The sequence below is a fragment of the Echinops telfairi genome, unplaced genomic scaffold (assembly GCF_000313985.2).
Source record: "Echinops telfairi isolate 266 unplaced genomic scaffold, ASM31398v2 ScPeMD7_7469;HRSCAF=8507_1, whole genome shotgun sequence".
NCBI classification, from domain to species: Eukaryota; Metazoa; Chordata; class Mammalia; order Afrosoricida; family Tenrecidae; genus Echinops; species Echinops telfairi.
Window position 1 is genome coordinate 90,988,856 of NW_022111373.1, and position 15,987 is coordinate 91,004,842.

The 15,987-nt window shown below is 48.4% G+C and overlaps 1 pseudogene; it reads right to left on the bottom strand.

The window, feature by feature from the left end:
• Window positions 1-15,459: 15,459 nt before the first annotated feature.
• Window positions 15,460-15,787, bottom strand: LOC101642967 (annotated as a pseudogene).
• Window positions 15,788-15,987: the final 200 nt, after the last annotated feature.

Below are 15,987 nucleotides of genomic sequence, written 5' to 3' on the forward strand. Positions count from 1 at the left end.
GTAGGTCTGGGTTTCGTTTGGGTAATATGAGACATGTGCATGGATGACTGTGCAAAGGGGTCTTGAAAGACGGAGGAAAGGAAACCCCAGTCGTTTGGTTGCAGAAGTTCCCAGAGAAGGCATTGTGAAAGAGCTGCAACTCGATCTGGGTTTTGCTGCTGGGTAGTGTGGGAGGAGCAGGAGTGCACTCCACAGCCGGACTAGATTGGGACCCTGGGGTGGGGAGGAGTCATTTGCTTGGGCATGCAGGAGTCCAGAGGCAGGACTGCAGATAGGTGTGCGTGGGTAGGGGATGAGCCCCAGTGCAGCAGGCTGGGTCACCTGGGATGAGTGACCCATGCTTTCATAGCAGCACTAGCCAAAATGAGACTTTGTCAGAGGCGTCCTTGATGGAGATTACTTGGGAAACTGTGTATTCGTTGGATGCGGTGGTGGAGCATGTGTGTGTGTGTGTGTGTGTGTGTGTGTGTGTGTGTGTGTTAAGATATTTCCTAACCTACCCTATAGTTAGGTGTGAGCCCCTTATTCCAGCCAATGGAAAGTGAGCAAACATGTATATGGCCTTGAAAGTGGGCATATGCCCTCTCCATCCCCTGCCCTTTTTCTCAATCTGGAATGCAGCCAGGCTGGCCTGTCAGGCTGAGCCAAGAAGATGTGGGAGAGAAAATGCTAGCCCCAGGTGACATGCAGCCAGCTCCCTAACCGCCCAGGTGCTGGAGCTCAGGCAGTCACACAAGGGAGAAACCAAATTCCACTGGGCTTCAGCCACTGTGGTATTAGTTCTGTCTTCTCCTCGCATAGACCTCCCTGCCAGTGAGTCGATCCCAACTTACTGCGACCCTCTAGGACAGTGTAGAAGTGCCCTTGTGAGTTTCTGAGACAGGAGTACAAAGCCCCATCTTCCTAGCAGTTGTTTTGAACTACTGAACTTACAGTTAGCAGCCCATTACATAACCACTACACCAGCAGGGCTCCTAGGTCTGCCTTTGAGCAGCTGAATGTATCTTCTAACCCGTGCCAGGCACTTAAAAGGAGTAGTTGAACTGAGTTCCTGGATTACAAGTTGATTGATGGCTTGTACACGGAACCAGTGAGAGGATCCTTCTTCCATGGTTTGGATTTATGGTTTAGGCGACCACACCTGGGAGGACCCAGCCCATGATGCAAACAAAACCCTCACTGAACACAGCGTGAACCCTGGACTTTCTTTATTGACTGGAAGCTCTCAACCTAAGATCAAACACGCCACAGGCTTGCCCATGGAAGCCTGGCCAAGGGTGGTGGTTCTCTGGGTCTTTGCCATCTAGAAGATGTCAAATAAAAACAGTCACACACTCCAGAGCAGAGTGACCAAGGGTGACAGCACGTGCTCTTTCAACAGCTGCTGAAGACTGGCGTTCCCTTTGACCTTCTGTGTTCGAGCTTCTAATTTCCTCAAGGCCTGGGATTCCCAGGGGGTCGGAGCATCACACCGATGAAGAGCCAGCCGTTCCCTCCTTTATAGACTCTGCTACTGCCAAGCCACCCCCATTTTGGAGAGGATGCTCACAAAGGAACTGACCCCCCAAGTAGACAAGCTCCCACCCCGCAAGGCTGCTTCTGGCAGTGGAGGAAGAGACCAGGAGCAGAGACCTGCCTGCCATTGAGAAGGAAGCACCTAGGCCTCCCTGCACGGCCCCCTCCCCTAACTGATGGGCTTGCGTCATGCTCGTTACAGGAACTGTGCACCACATGTCAAGTGAAATAGGAGGCACAGGAAATGAGCCAGATTCCCGGGCAGAGGGAGGCCTCATGGTTAACCTGAGGGGGACTGAACAAGAGCAGCCACACATGGCATCGGGAGTCCTTGGCAAAAGGCACAAAGGAAGGCTGTCTTCATCCCTTCTTAAGACGATTTAGGGACTGGACTCTGGAACGCTCACTTCTTGGCTTTTTGTCCCTAAGCACGAAACACTGATGATTCAAAGTTGTGTGTGTGTGTCAAGCATGGCTTTGGGTCAAACCGTCTGAGGGCTCTGCAGACATTGCAGAGGCTGCGTGGGCTCTCGGGAGACAAAGCCAGCTCTGGACAGATGTCCAACTGTGAGGTCTGGGAGAGCCCTGACTCAGCAACTCAAACCACGTAGCCAGCCCAGCCCTTCCAGAGCCCCATTTGTGGCATTGAAAGTCGGGGTGGCAGGCTCCCCAAGGAGTCTGGGCATCCAGGGTGAGGGTTACCCACAGAACCTCAGCCTTCCTTTCCTCTTCTTTAAACCTTAGTCACCGACCCTTGGTACCAGATCCTCCCACCCGAATTTCCTCTTATTTTCTCAGTGACTTCTTTGTTCCTCTCATTACTCCTGAATCTTCCCGCCTCCCCTCCCCCAAAAAAACAATACACAGGGAAACTTTAGCTCCTCCAACAGGTTAGGAAGGCAACTGGGTGCAGGCCTCGGCCATCTCTTTCTGTTCTCCCTGCAGGGTGCGTTGTATAACGCCTCATATTGGAACTTGATCAATATTGGGTTGTCTATGAAAAGATTTTTTCCCTAAGCATGATCTATGACAAAGTAGTCACCCCTCAAACATGGTGAAGAAAGTTGATGGTGCCCGGCTATCAAAAGATATAGCATCTGGGGTCTTAAAGGCTTGAAGGCAAATAAGCAGCCATCTAGTTCGGAAGCAACAAAGCCCACAGAGAAGAAGCACACGAGCCTGTGTGAACACGAGGTGTTGAAGGGATCAGGTAGCAGACACCAAAGAACAAAAACCATCATTGTGTAACCACCCTCCCCACATAAACGCTGAAAACGAATGTGTGCATAAGTAAGTGTGGTGAAGAAGGCTGATGGTGTCCCGCTATCGAAAGATACAGCGTCTGGGGTCTTAAAGGCTTGAAAGTAAACAAGCGGCCATCTAGCCCAGAAGCAACAAAGCCCACATGGAAGCAGCACACCAACATGTGTGATCATGAAGGACCAAGGGGACCATGTTTCAAGCACCAAAGTCAGGGGTGTGGGGGGAAATCATATCAACATGAATGAGGGGAGAGTGTGATGGGGACCCAATGCCCATCTGTAGACAACTAGACATTCCTGGCAGAGGGGTAGTGGGGAGGAGATGAGTCACTCAGGGTTCAGTGTAGCAATAATGAAACTCACAACCTTCCTCTAGTTCTTAAATGCTTCCTCCCCCTAACTATCATGATCCCAATTCTACCTTGCAAACCTGGTTAGACCAGAGGATGCACAGCGTTACAGATGGGAACCGGAAACACAGGGAATCTAGGACAGATTAACCCCTCAGGACCAGTGGTGAGAGTGGTGATACCAGGAGGGAAGGGGAGGTAGAAAGGGGGAACCAATCACAAGGATCTACATATAACCTCCTCCCTGAGGGATGGGCAACAGAAAAGTGGGTGAAGGGAGATGCCGGGCAGTGTAAGATAAGATAAATAATAATTTATAAATTATCAAAGGTTTATGAGGAGGGGGGAGCAGGGAGGGAGGGGGAGGGGAAAAAGGAAAATGAGGAGCTGATTGCAGGAACCCAAGCAGAAAGCGAGTTTTGAGAATGATGAGGGCAACGAATGTATAAGTGTGGTTTACACAATCGATGTATATGTGGATTGTGATAAGAGTTGTATGAGCCCCAATAAAATGATTTATATATATAAAAAAGTTGTCACACCTACTATACAAGATCCAAAAGGATTGCTGAATTGTGACTCCTTGTCTTCAACTGAGAGAGCCCTGGACCACAAACCCAGCAGTGACACCACCCTCAGGGCTTTCTCTCCCAGCAAGAGTTATGGTCTCGGAAACTGAGGGGCAGTCCTACCCTGTCCTATAGGGTCGCTAAGTTTCCTTCACTTGAGGGTGGTGAGTTTTGAGTTTGTCCTCCGCTGTGAGAAGACCAAGCACCAAGGAGCACATACTGAAGTCCTACCTTTTGTGGCCCAAAGCAAAGGGTCAGCCCTTAGCCACTTACCCTCCAATCCAGTGGTTCTCAACCTTCCTCATGCCACGACCCTTTCATACAGTTCCTCATGTGGTGGTGACCCCCCAACCATAACATTATTTTCATGGCTACTTCATCACTGTCATTTTGCTACTGTTATGCATTGGGCGACCCCTGTGATAGGGTCGTTCAACCCCCAAAGGGGTCTCGACCCACAGGTTGAGAACCACTGCTCCAGTCAATTCCTTCTAATGGACCCCCATGAGCATCAGAGTAGAGCTGCTTGGGTTGGTCTAGCTGGGATCTTTTATAGGCAGGCCGCCAGGCCTAGATTCCAAGGCACAGCACGTGGTTTCAACCCAGCAGGCTTGCTTCTCTGCAAAGCATCGGCGTTCAGGAAAGGAAGCCCACCGTCTGGAGGTTCTCCTGGCTTGTCACCATTACACGGTCAATCTGATGATACAACTTTCTTCTTTACAACTATAGGTGGAGACACAAACCCTGGAACACTGTCATGACCAAAGGACAAGAGAACAAGCCAGGTCCTCCGAAAGGCTTCCAGCAGCCCCAGTGTCCGCCCATGTTCCTGCCTGTGAGGGGTCCCCGAGCTCAGAGCATCACCCTGAACAGCTAGGGCCAGGGGCACACGGGAAAGGCGCTTGGGGGTGGGAAAGATCCTTTTGGTGTAGGAAAACAACCACACTCTACACAAGACAGCATGTCACTAGAAACAGGGCGTGAGGGTGTTTTGGCCTGGTGAGATCCAAGTGCTCCTTCCTAGCCGACAGAGGTCCGTCCGTCCGCGCATCCAAACAGCCGCGGAAGCTCAAACGACTGTTGCTCTTCGGTGCTTCCGAGTCGTGTCCTACTCCTAGTGGCCTTGAGGTACAGAGCAGAACTACTCAACGGGTTGGTTTTGGGGAGCTGTAAACTTTAGAGACCCCAGTGTCTCCGTTTGTGAAAGTGTGTGTGTGTGTGTGTGTGTGTGTGTGTGTGTGTGTGTGTGTGTGTGTGTGTGTGTGTGTGTGTGTGTGTGATGCTGGAAGCTGTCACCTGTTATCGACTGGTTTCAGAGGATCATTCAGGATAAGAACACTTGAGGGAAATCACCAACGCAAATGATAAAGAAATTGAAGAAGTCTACCAATTTTTCCAGTATAAAATTGACCAAGCATACACTCAGGATGCACTGACAATTATTGGTGATTGGAAGTAAAGAAGAAGGATCAGTACTCGGGAAACAGCGCCTTGGTGATAGAAATGAAGCTGGAGATTGCATGATAGAATTTGGCAAGTCCAATGACTTCCTCACCGCAAATACCTTTGTCCACACCATCGCTGGCAGCTGTGCCCATGGGCCTCACCGGATGGAACACACAGGGGGGAAATTGACTATATTAGTGAGGAAAGACCATTGGAAAGTTTCAGACCGTCAACCAAAACAAGGTCAAGGGCAACTGTGGACTAGATTATCAATTGCTCATGTTAAAGTTCAGACTGAAACTGAAGAAAATGAAAATAAGTCCACAGCAGCTAAAAACTCTGAATAGATATCATTTGAATTTAGACACCACATCAACAACAAATGTGACGCCCGGAGCACTAGTGACCCAACAAGTGTGGGGTGACATCAAGAGCATCATATATGAAGGAAGCGAAAGGTCATTAAAAGAAAAGAAAGAGACTAATGAAACTTACTCTTGACCTTAGAGTAGCTAAGGCCAGTGGAAGAAATGATGACAAGAAGAAAGCTGAACAGAAACATTTTGAAGGAAGCTCTAGAAGACAGAGGCAAGCATTGAAGTGAAATGTGCAGAGACCTGGAGTTAGGAAGCCATTCAGCACAGCTCACGTGGACAGAAGAAGAAAAAAATTCAAGCCCAGAGCTGAAATATTGAAGGATTCTCTAGTTAAAATATTTAAAGAGTCAGGAATATTTAATATTCAGGAAGATAGAAGGAATACATGGAGACACTGTAACAAAACGAATTGGTTGACATTCAACCATTTCAAAAGGTTGCATTTGATCAAGAACCACTGGTGTTAAAATCCAAGCTACACTAAAGGCATTAGGAAAAAATAAGGCTCCAGGAATTGATAGCATAAAAACAGAAACGTTTCAGCAAGCAGAGGCAGTGCCTGAAACACTCATTGGACTCTGTCAAGAAATTTGGAAGACAAGCTACCTGGCCAACTTACTAGAGGAGAGCAATATTTGTGCCCATTCCAGAGAAAGATAATTCAACTGGCCGAAGGAATTATTAAACAGCAACCTAATATTATATGAAAGGAAAATGTTTCTGAAGATCATTTTTAAAACAGTTGGGTTGTAGCAGTACATCAATGAGCAGCTGTCAGACAGTCAAACTGGATTCAGAAGAAGAGGTGGAACAAGTGATACAATTGTTGATGTCAGATGTATCTTAGATAGAAGCAGGTAATACCAGAAAAAAGGTTTTGTTGCCTGGGCAAAGGCATTCGACTGTGTGGATTATAACTAAGGATAACTGAAAAGAATGGTAATTCCAGAACATTTCATTGTGCTCATGTGGAACTTGTACCTGGACCAAGAGGTGGTCCTTGGAAAAGAACAAGGGGATCGTGCCTGGTTAAACACAGGAAAGGTTATGCCAAGGTTGCAGCATTCAGCAGACTTACTCAATTTTTAGGCTGAGCAAATAATCTGTGAAACTGGACTTTATGAATAAACATGCAGCATTGGGATTAGGGGGAGGCTTATTAATAATCTGCAATATGCAGGTGGCACACTCTTGCTTGATGAAAGTGAGTAGGATTTGAAATACTTACTGAGGAAAATAACTTTTGAGATGGATTGGCTCAGTGTAAAGAAAACAAAAAAATCTTCCCAATCAGACAATAGGCAACATAGGTGAAGAAACGATTGAAATAGTCAAAGATTTCATTTTACTTAGATTCACAATCAATGTTCATGAACCAATAGTCAAGAAAGAAAAAGCTGCCTTGCCTTTGGTGAATCTTTGACATCTTTGAAGAGTAAAATGTTAGTGAGCTAAGTCATAGTGTTCTCAATCACCTCATGTGGAGGTGAAAGCTAGACAAAGAATAATGAAGATGGAGATGAATTGATGAATATGAATTATGGAGTTGGAGAACACTATTAAAAGTGCCATGGACTGGCAGAAGCAGAAACAAATGTGGCTTGGAAGGATACAGACAAGATGCTCCTTAGAAGGATGACAACAGCTTAGTTTCACATGCTTGGGATGTATTTCACATACTTGGGATGCAGTCTCTGGAGGAAAAACGATCCCATTTGCTAGAGGGGCATCTACAAAGAGGAAGAACTTCGTTGGGACTGGTGGACACGGTGGCTACAACAATGGGCTCAAACATAGCAGTGATGGTGCAGGACTGGATCATAGACCCTGTGCCGTGCATAGGGTTACTATGAGACGGGACGGACTCAGTGTCACCTAACGAGAAAATGCAATTGTTAGCGGAGTGGGTGGCCAGGCCTTTCTCCCATGGAACTGCTGGCGAATGCCAACTGCAAACCTTTTGGTTAGCATGAGGCACTTACCCAGTGTGCCCCTGGGCTAGGACTGGCATTTGAGGTGTGGACCAGGCTGTGTTCTGCTTTCTGCAGGTGTGTCCTTTCCTCTTTGTTGGCCCCTTTTACTCACCACAGGAAGAGCGTTCACACTGTGGATTCCTCCATCATACCAATCATACACTTATCGTTATTATCTCCTCCTGCTGCCTCCTTTACTCGCTCTGCTCCAGTTACACCATCCTTCTAAGGCTCTTCAAATAGGCCAGCCGTGTTCAACTTACTGTTCCCTCTGCCTGAAACGATTGTTCCTCACATGTCTCGTGACACTCTCTCCCCTCGTGCAGGTTCACTTAATGGTCACCTTCTCAGGAAGCCCATTTTGGGCAACTGCTCACTACTCTGGAAACCCTTAGTGCCTGTGTGAGTGCCTGTGTTAGTGCCTGTGTTAGTCCGGGAAGACTAGAGAAAAAAATCCAAAGACACTCATCAATATGTAAGAGATAGCTTAATATCAAGCAGCAATTTTATATTGAGAAAACATCCCAGTCCAGTCCAGATCAAGTCCATAGTCCAATACTAGTCCAGACTCTTCATACTAGTCCAGACTCTTCAGACTCACGCAGCATACACAATGATGCTGAAGGCAGGCTGATCACAGGCCAGTGGGTGAAAAGTCTTGTGGATCCAGGGTCCGTGGAAGCATCTCAGTGCTGGCTTCTATGTGGCTTGTCAATGGGAATGTGAAGCAGAGAGACAGCGTGGCTTGCCTCCAGGGAGAAAGAGAGGAAATCCCAGAATCTCCATGAGAAAACCACACCCACAAGGAGGGATCACCAGGCTATGACCTGATTGACAGGCTAGACTCCACCCCTTTATTCTTATTTATCAAGTTGACATGAAATTGTGTAACTACCACAGTGCCCTTTCCCATTTCAGGTCTCTGTTATGCACATCACTGTCCAGCACGTACCACTGTACATACAGTCAGTCTCTGCCTCAGTTCCCCCACTAGGGCCATTTTGTTCTCTGCTGTATGTATTCTCCGCACCTAGAATAACGCCAGGGAAATAGCAGATGCTCACTTGACTAAGACATTGCCTCTAATAAATGAATACAATATTTTCACAATTACTATTACCAGATGGAGGAGACCTGGTTGGGTAGTGGAGATGATGCCAGGGGCTTACATGGAGAGCAAATGTTTTGAGAATGATGAGGGCAATGAATGTACAAATGTGCTTTACACAATTGATGTATGTATGGATTGTGATAAGAATTGTATGAGCCCCTAATAAAATGATTTTTAAAAAATAGGCCCTCTAACCACAAGATCAGTAGTTTGAAAATACTGCTGCTCCGTGGAAGAAAGACTGACTTTTCTGCTCCCATAGAGTCAGAGCCGGGGAAACCCACGGGGGTAGTTCTAATCTGTCTTGCAGGCTTGCGATGAGTTGGTCTTGGCTCATTGGCAATGAGTTTGGGTTTTTTGTTTGTTTGCTTGTTTGTTGGGGTTACTAGATGGGATATATGCTTGGCATCAGTTTTTTTTAAAAAAAAAAAAGGCTTTCATCTGGTGGATTCTGGCTCAGGGGAATCTCAGTGTGTCAGAGCGGGGCTGTGCTCCAGAGAGCGTTCGATAGCTGCCTTTCCAGAAATAGCTCCCAGGGCCTTTCTTTCAAGGAGCACGTGGGTGGACTCTACAATTCAAGCTTTCAGGTAGCATTGACCGTTTACCCCTCCTTAAGTAGGCGTGGCTCCCTCCCCTACATAGAGGCACTTGCATGAGACCCCCAAGAATGAGCAGTGCGGTGGCCCATCCCTTCTGAGACAGAAAGCTTGCCTTTTCTCTTCATGTCCTTCTCATTGCTTCTCAAGGGCAGGAACACACAGGTGAGACCCAATTGCTCAAAACCAGTCTAAGAGCCTGTGACTGCTCTTCCCAGGCCTTCCCTGGATAACCATCGGCCCAGCAGCCTAGACCGTCAGGCCTCCGCTCACTGCAGCCCACAGGCCACCTGCCCGCCAAACGCCTTCAAAGGCAAAGAACCTCAGGGAGAACCAACCAGCCCGAGTTTCTGTGCTCATGGGGATGCTGTTTAAAGCAAGTGCTAGGAAGCCAACTCAAACGGAATTAAGATCAAAGGGGAGTTTACTGGCTCAATATCTGGTAAGTCCAGGAATAGAATTTGCCTTAGGGAGGCCAAGGATCTTAGCACTTCTCTCTCTCTCTCTTCCCCAAACTCTCTGATTTTTCTCTGTGTGGGCCCACACGTTCTCTTCCATGGACACATTCATTCCAAATGCTGGGGTGATGATACTCTGAGCTTCTATTCCCTAAACTGAAGGGAGGGCCCCTTTGTCCACATAGAGGTAAATGTCCCTGTTGGATCACAGATCAGCACATCTTACTGATGGAGTTAGCATGTCCAGCGATCATTCCTGATACATGTTGTATGGATTCCAGTTTTCATTTTAAGATCACAGAGGCCTGGTATCTTCAGCCAGGATGCCACAAGCTTCTTTGGTGACAATAATAACTCATGAATGAACTGTTATGGTTATGAAGATCATCATAATAATGACTACCGTTTATAAAGCAGCTTCTATGTAATAGCCAATACACTAGACATCAAAGCAGATGCTAATATTTAACCCTTACTATAGACCTGTAAAGTGAGATGGCTGTCCCTATTTTAAAACAAGAGAGAGAATAGATCACCTGGTCTATTCTGACTCATGGACACCCCATAGGGCAGAGGAGAACTGCCCCAAAGAGTTTCCAAGACGCTAAGCCCTGGGGCTGCTGTGGGTTATGCTTTGGGCTGCAGTCTACGTGGTCGGCACTTCGACTAGGCCTTCTACTCCCGCAATAGTTACAGCCCCAGAAACCCGCGGGGTCTCTATGGGTCAGCATTGACTCGGTGGCAGCAAGTGTGGTTGCAGAATCTTTACTGAAGCAGCCTGTCACATTTTTCTCCCACAGAATAGCTGGTGGATTTGAACCTCCAACCCTTGAGACCAATCGACCATAAACATCTTTTTAGATTAAACCATAACAGGACTAATGGCATCCTCAGACACTGCAAACCATCACCAACCTCATAATCAAATCCACTGTCACCAAGTTCATTCCAACCCATAGCAACCCTCTCCTCTAGTTCAGTGGTTCTCAACCTTCCTCATGCCGTGACCCTTTAATCCAGTTCCTCATGTTGTGGCGACCCCTGACCATAAACTTATTTTCGTTGCTACTTCCTAACTGTAATTTTGCTACTGTTATGAATCGGGAAGCCCCTGGGAAAAGGTCGTTCGACCCCCACAGGGGTCGAGACCCACAGGTTGAGAACCGCTGCTCTATAGGGTTTTGAGATTATAACTCTCTATGGGAGAGAACGACAGCATCACACAGACTAAGGAAACCGACCCGATCCCCTCCTGAGCCCAAAGAACAGGTCTAAGCAGAGCTGGAAGAATCCGCTCATGGTGGTGACCTCCCTCTAAGTAGAAGTGTCTGGGGACATGAAAGACAGAGTTAGAGAGGAAATTACGGCTTGGAATGCAACACGGTGTGCTGAGAAGAAAGCTGTTCTAAGTGCAAACCCACTCAGAGCAATAGTCATTTCTGTCCCCCTGTATATCCCCAGGGCAGCCCCAAAGCAAAATGATAACCACAAAGATCAAACAGAAGCTTAGGGACCCGAATGTTGTATTGTGTTACTTAGGGACGTGGGTGTATTAGTATGTTGTACTTATTTATTTATTCTTTGTCATCATTTTATTGGGTACAACTCTTATCACAATCCATTGTGTCGAGCACATCTGTACATTTGTTGCCATCATCATTCTCAAAACATTTTCCTTCTACTTGAGCCCTTGGTATCAGCTCCTCATTTTTTCTGCTCCCTCGCCCACCCTCCCTCCCTTGTAACTTTTTAAAAATATAACCAATAGGCCTGGGAGACATGAATGGGACAGAGTCTGAGGAAGTAGAGAGGAGAAAGTGGTAGATTGACTTATTTAGCCTGATTCCTCATTCCTTCCTCACACCCTTGCCATGGGCCCATCATGAGCAGACGCACTTAACTTCTGGACTTGGACTTGGACATGTGGTCTCTTTCAACCCAAAATACACAGGCAGGAGCAACAGGGTGCAATTCTTAGCCCAGTGTGTATTTTTGGTTGAAGCAAACCACATGTCCAATTCTGTGGCTGCTTGTTTGGTCCAATCCCAGGAGGATAAGATCCATATAAAGTCGAGTCTCCAGGAAGCAGTGTTCCAAGACCCTGGAACCTGAAGCAGGAGGCCATTCAAGACCAGTCTAGACAGGGCCAACTCCAACGTACTCACAGACTGTGAACTAGAATGAATAGCTGTGTTTTCGAGCCACCGTGCTTAGGGGTGATTTATTATGCAGCAATAGCTCAGCAATCCAAGTAGTGTAGGAAGGAGGTCACCTCTCCACTCTTCCTCGGCTCTACCATTTTGCAAGACTGCACCCCACCATGGCACCTGTGGTACAGGGTGAAAGGGGACCACGCAGGCCTACTGACGGTTCCAACTACTGAGGGTTCCAACCTTTGAGCTGGACTGAAACCGATTCAGCAGGAAAGACAACTCAAGTGCTTCTACACACAGCCACTGCCTGGCCCGGTGGGCTCATCAGTGTACCAATGTCAACTTTGCTCAGAAAGACTCCTTCCTGAAAACCCAGACATAGGAAATCACTGAAAACGGACCATGCAGCCAGTGGGGCTGGCTGAAGGGAAGCTCCAACAGCACACACGGCCACCCACAGCTGGGGATGGGCCAGAGGGAATTTCCCAAGAGCCTAGGAGCAGTACAGCTGCCTGCACCTAACTAGGGCACCGTGCGTGCACACACTTCCTGATGCATATGCTTTGAGAAATAGGAACAACAAGATTACCCCGTGCAGCGGCTAATATATCCTCTCCCAAACAGCACATAGATCTTTTAAAGCCCCGGAGGGATTTATTACAGAGTTGCCCATTAGCATCAACGCGCTGATGCCGGTGTCAGGATTTCCGTCATGAGCCCAGTTCTTGGTGTTATATCACCGGCAGTACACCAGTGAGACAGGCACTCCAAGAGCTTCACCCACGTTAGTCCATGTGCATCTGCCCAGGAGCAGCAGCCAACACAGGGCGGAGGGACACGTCAGCCTTTGACAGCTCATGGTATCTTGATCCACCAGAACTGAGCCGAGGCTCCTGGAGGACCCAACCGTCTCAGACAGAGGTATGGGACCTTGGTGAAGCCAGGGCCACACATGGTTTGTGTTGTCCATGTGGTTGCACGCAACCCTCCAGGCAGTTCTAAATCACGGCGGCCTTGGGGCACAAAGGAATGAAATGCTGCCCCATCTTGTGCGTCCCCATGAGCAGTCTGCAGATTGGACCCCTAGGCTCCACAGGGCTTTTGCTGGCTGGTGTTGCAGAAGTAGATTCAGAAGATCCAGGGCTCTCTTGCGAGTTCCTTTTAAGTCTGGAAACACCAACTACAACCCTCTACTGCCGAGGAGAGACGACCGAGCAAAAGGTACGCTGGCAAGCCCTCCTGCACAGACTCCTGAGTTCTACTGGGGAGCCACCAGCGCCTCGGAGTTGGTTGGTTCTGCATGCACAGGAGCACTGGCCTCCCAGGGGCTGAGCTATAACCAAGAAGCCTGCGTGGGAACACACTGGCTACTCCCCAGGGAAACGAGGCTGCTCGGAGCCAGAGGGGCTGAGGGTCACTGGGTCGGGACAAACTACAAGGAGCCTGGTGTTGCACCGGTGAAAGTGCTCAACCACGAAAGCAAAGGTGGGCAATTCAAACCCACCAGTGGCTCCACAGGAGAGATGGCAGGTTATCTGCTCCCATAACACCCTGGAAAACCCTATGTGGCGGCGCTGCGATGCACTGACTCAGCAGCACACGGGAAGACGACGACGTAGACAACTTAACACTCGCTCTTTGGTTTTAAGCGGTTAAAATGGCCTATATCGTGTCCGATATTTTGGTTACATATTTTTTATCACTGTGAGATTTTTTTTTGTTTTTAAATCAAACCTTCTCAATTGTTGCCTGCCGCCGGGATGACCTCCCCGATGCACCCCCACAGAGTCAGGGCTCAGGAAGTGTAGGGAGACCCTCGCTGCAGAAGGAACCCCTTGCAGGGAGGCCGGCAGCACACCGGGAGCACAGGGCATTCTGGGCGACTTTCGCATCCTGCATTGCCATGGGTGGCGGGAGGCCAAGAAGAGTTGGGGCTTTCAGCATTCCCCACCCTGGGAAAAGAGCAGACCCGGGCCCCTTTCTTCTGGCCCAGCTCGAAATTAAAGCACGAAATTTACATTCAGCCCCCGCAGGGCCTGGCTCAGTGACCTAAGCCTCCGGATTGAAATTCTTCAGCCCCAGGGAACTGCAGGTTCAAATCCCAGGAGGATTTCTGCTAGGCCTGACATCCTTCTGAGACAGAGCATTTGAATAAATGCAATTTCGTGAAGGCAGACCGTTTGGAAGAGGCCCCTGGAAAGGAGAGGCAGAGCCCCCAGGGGAAGGCAGGGGGTCAAAGTTCTATCAGGCTTTTCCCAGAGTCTTGCCAAATGTCATGCAGGCACTGACAACTTTGGGGGATACCAAAGAATGCCCACAGAGCATCCAGAGCTTAGTCCCCCACTCTCTTTATTGTGACTCTTACAGGAAACACACACACACACACACACACACATTTCCCTCTGTCCTTCAAAACTACCTACAAGGTCGGCTATTCAAACTCACCAGCCACGCGCCGAGACAAAAAGATGAATGTCGTGTGCACCTTTAAAGATGTGCAGTCCCTGCACATCTGCTCAGGGGGCAGTTCTTCTCTTCCCTTCCTGTGGGGTTGTTATGAGTCAGGGGGATGTTCATTGGTTAGTCTCTGCCCCTCAAGTGGGTACATCTTGGCCATGGGATGGATTCTGCCTGAAAACTGTACCCAATCTATCGATGAGTCCACTTCTGTCTACACCACAATCTATAGGCGTGATAGATTAGCACCGCGCTGGAAGCTATAGACCCTGGATCTGAAGATGCACTTCTCTGAGCCCCACCTGCGTGGCCTGAGGCATCTTTGATGGCCCACACCACTAAGTCTGGCTTGACGCTGCATAAAAAAAATTGTTTAAATCCCAATGTCGCTGACTATATGGCATTGCTACACTATGCACTTGTCCTGAGCTTGGGGACCCGGAGGATTGAAGGATCTCCAGGAAAGTGCCCTAGGAGCCCTCTGATTCCCCAAGTAGGGACAGCAAGAAGACAGCAGAGTGATCAATGGCACTTGAGATGTATAGTTGAAACCTACTCAGGGGTATGTCTAACCTTCCAACGTCCCCCAGAGGCCAGGAAATGCTCAGGTCTCTCAGGACTCTCCTCTACAGGGGAAAGTAGGAAAAGTTATAGAGCAGTAGTTCTCAACCTGTGGGTCGAGACCCCTTTGGGGGTTGAACGACCCTTTCTCAGGGTTGCCCAATTCATAACAGTAGCAAAATGACAGTGATGAAGTAGTAATAAAAATAATGTTATGGTTGGGGGGTCACCACAACATGGGAACTGTGTTACAGGGTCGCAGCATTAGGAAGGCTGAGAACCACTGCTCTAGAGAGACACAAGGCAGGGAGGGAGAGAAAAGGGCCCCCTATGTTAGCGGGGGTTTCCCCAGAAGCAGACTCTGGACAGAGATTTCCATTTGGGATCATAGGACCAATCTCTGTAGAGGGAAAGGAAGGAGACTGGGCGGAGGCAGAAGTTCTCCGCGGAGGCCTCAGCAGGCCTGCAGAGAGCTCTGGAGTTGGCATGACCTTTTCCAGTGTCCTAAGGTCAGGGGGAAGCCCCGTCTTTGGTTTGTTTGTTAGGAACCAAAGCTTTGAGGCATTTTATTATAAAAAGTCAGGTTCCCATATAAACTAGTAGACACTTCAAAATTCATCATACATTTACTTCATTTTTTTGTGTGCCCTTCTAGTAAAGCTTTGGCGTCATTGATTTTGGTGGCTATGCACTGAGATCCTCCATTATCTGGGTGATTTAAGAACATAATTTGTATTTCTTATTTTGCCTTTATTGGCAGTAGGACTTACACCCAGAATTAATGCTGCCTCCTGTTTTGTCATTTGGGGTTCAAATCCACCCCGGTAGTAGCCTCAACTAAAGGCAGATTGTGGCAGGGTCTGGAAAACTTGGTTTATGTGAGATTCCACATGCTCCATGGCTTGCAAAACATAACGGCCTACAAATCCTGCAGCCGCGGTGGTCAGTCCTACTGTACTGGCCACGGCTCGGCTTGGCTGCCCTGCCTCCACTGGGAACATGCGTGGTTCATCCCAGCCTGGGGGCCACAGCCACCTGCCCTATGCCTCTGCCAGAAAGCGACCAGAGAAGCCAGGTCTTTATCCCTGACTTCACAAGTCATTGGAAGCTACCTTCTCCTAGGAAGGGGCTCGGCTCTGAACAAGGCCGTTCCCAGAGT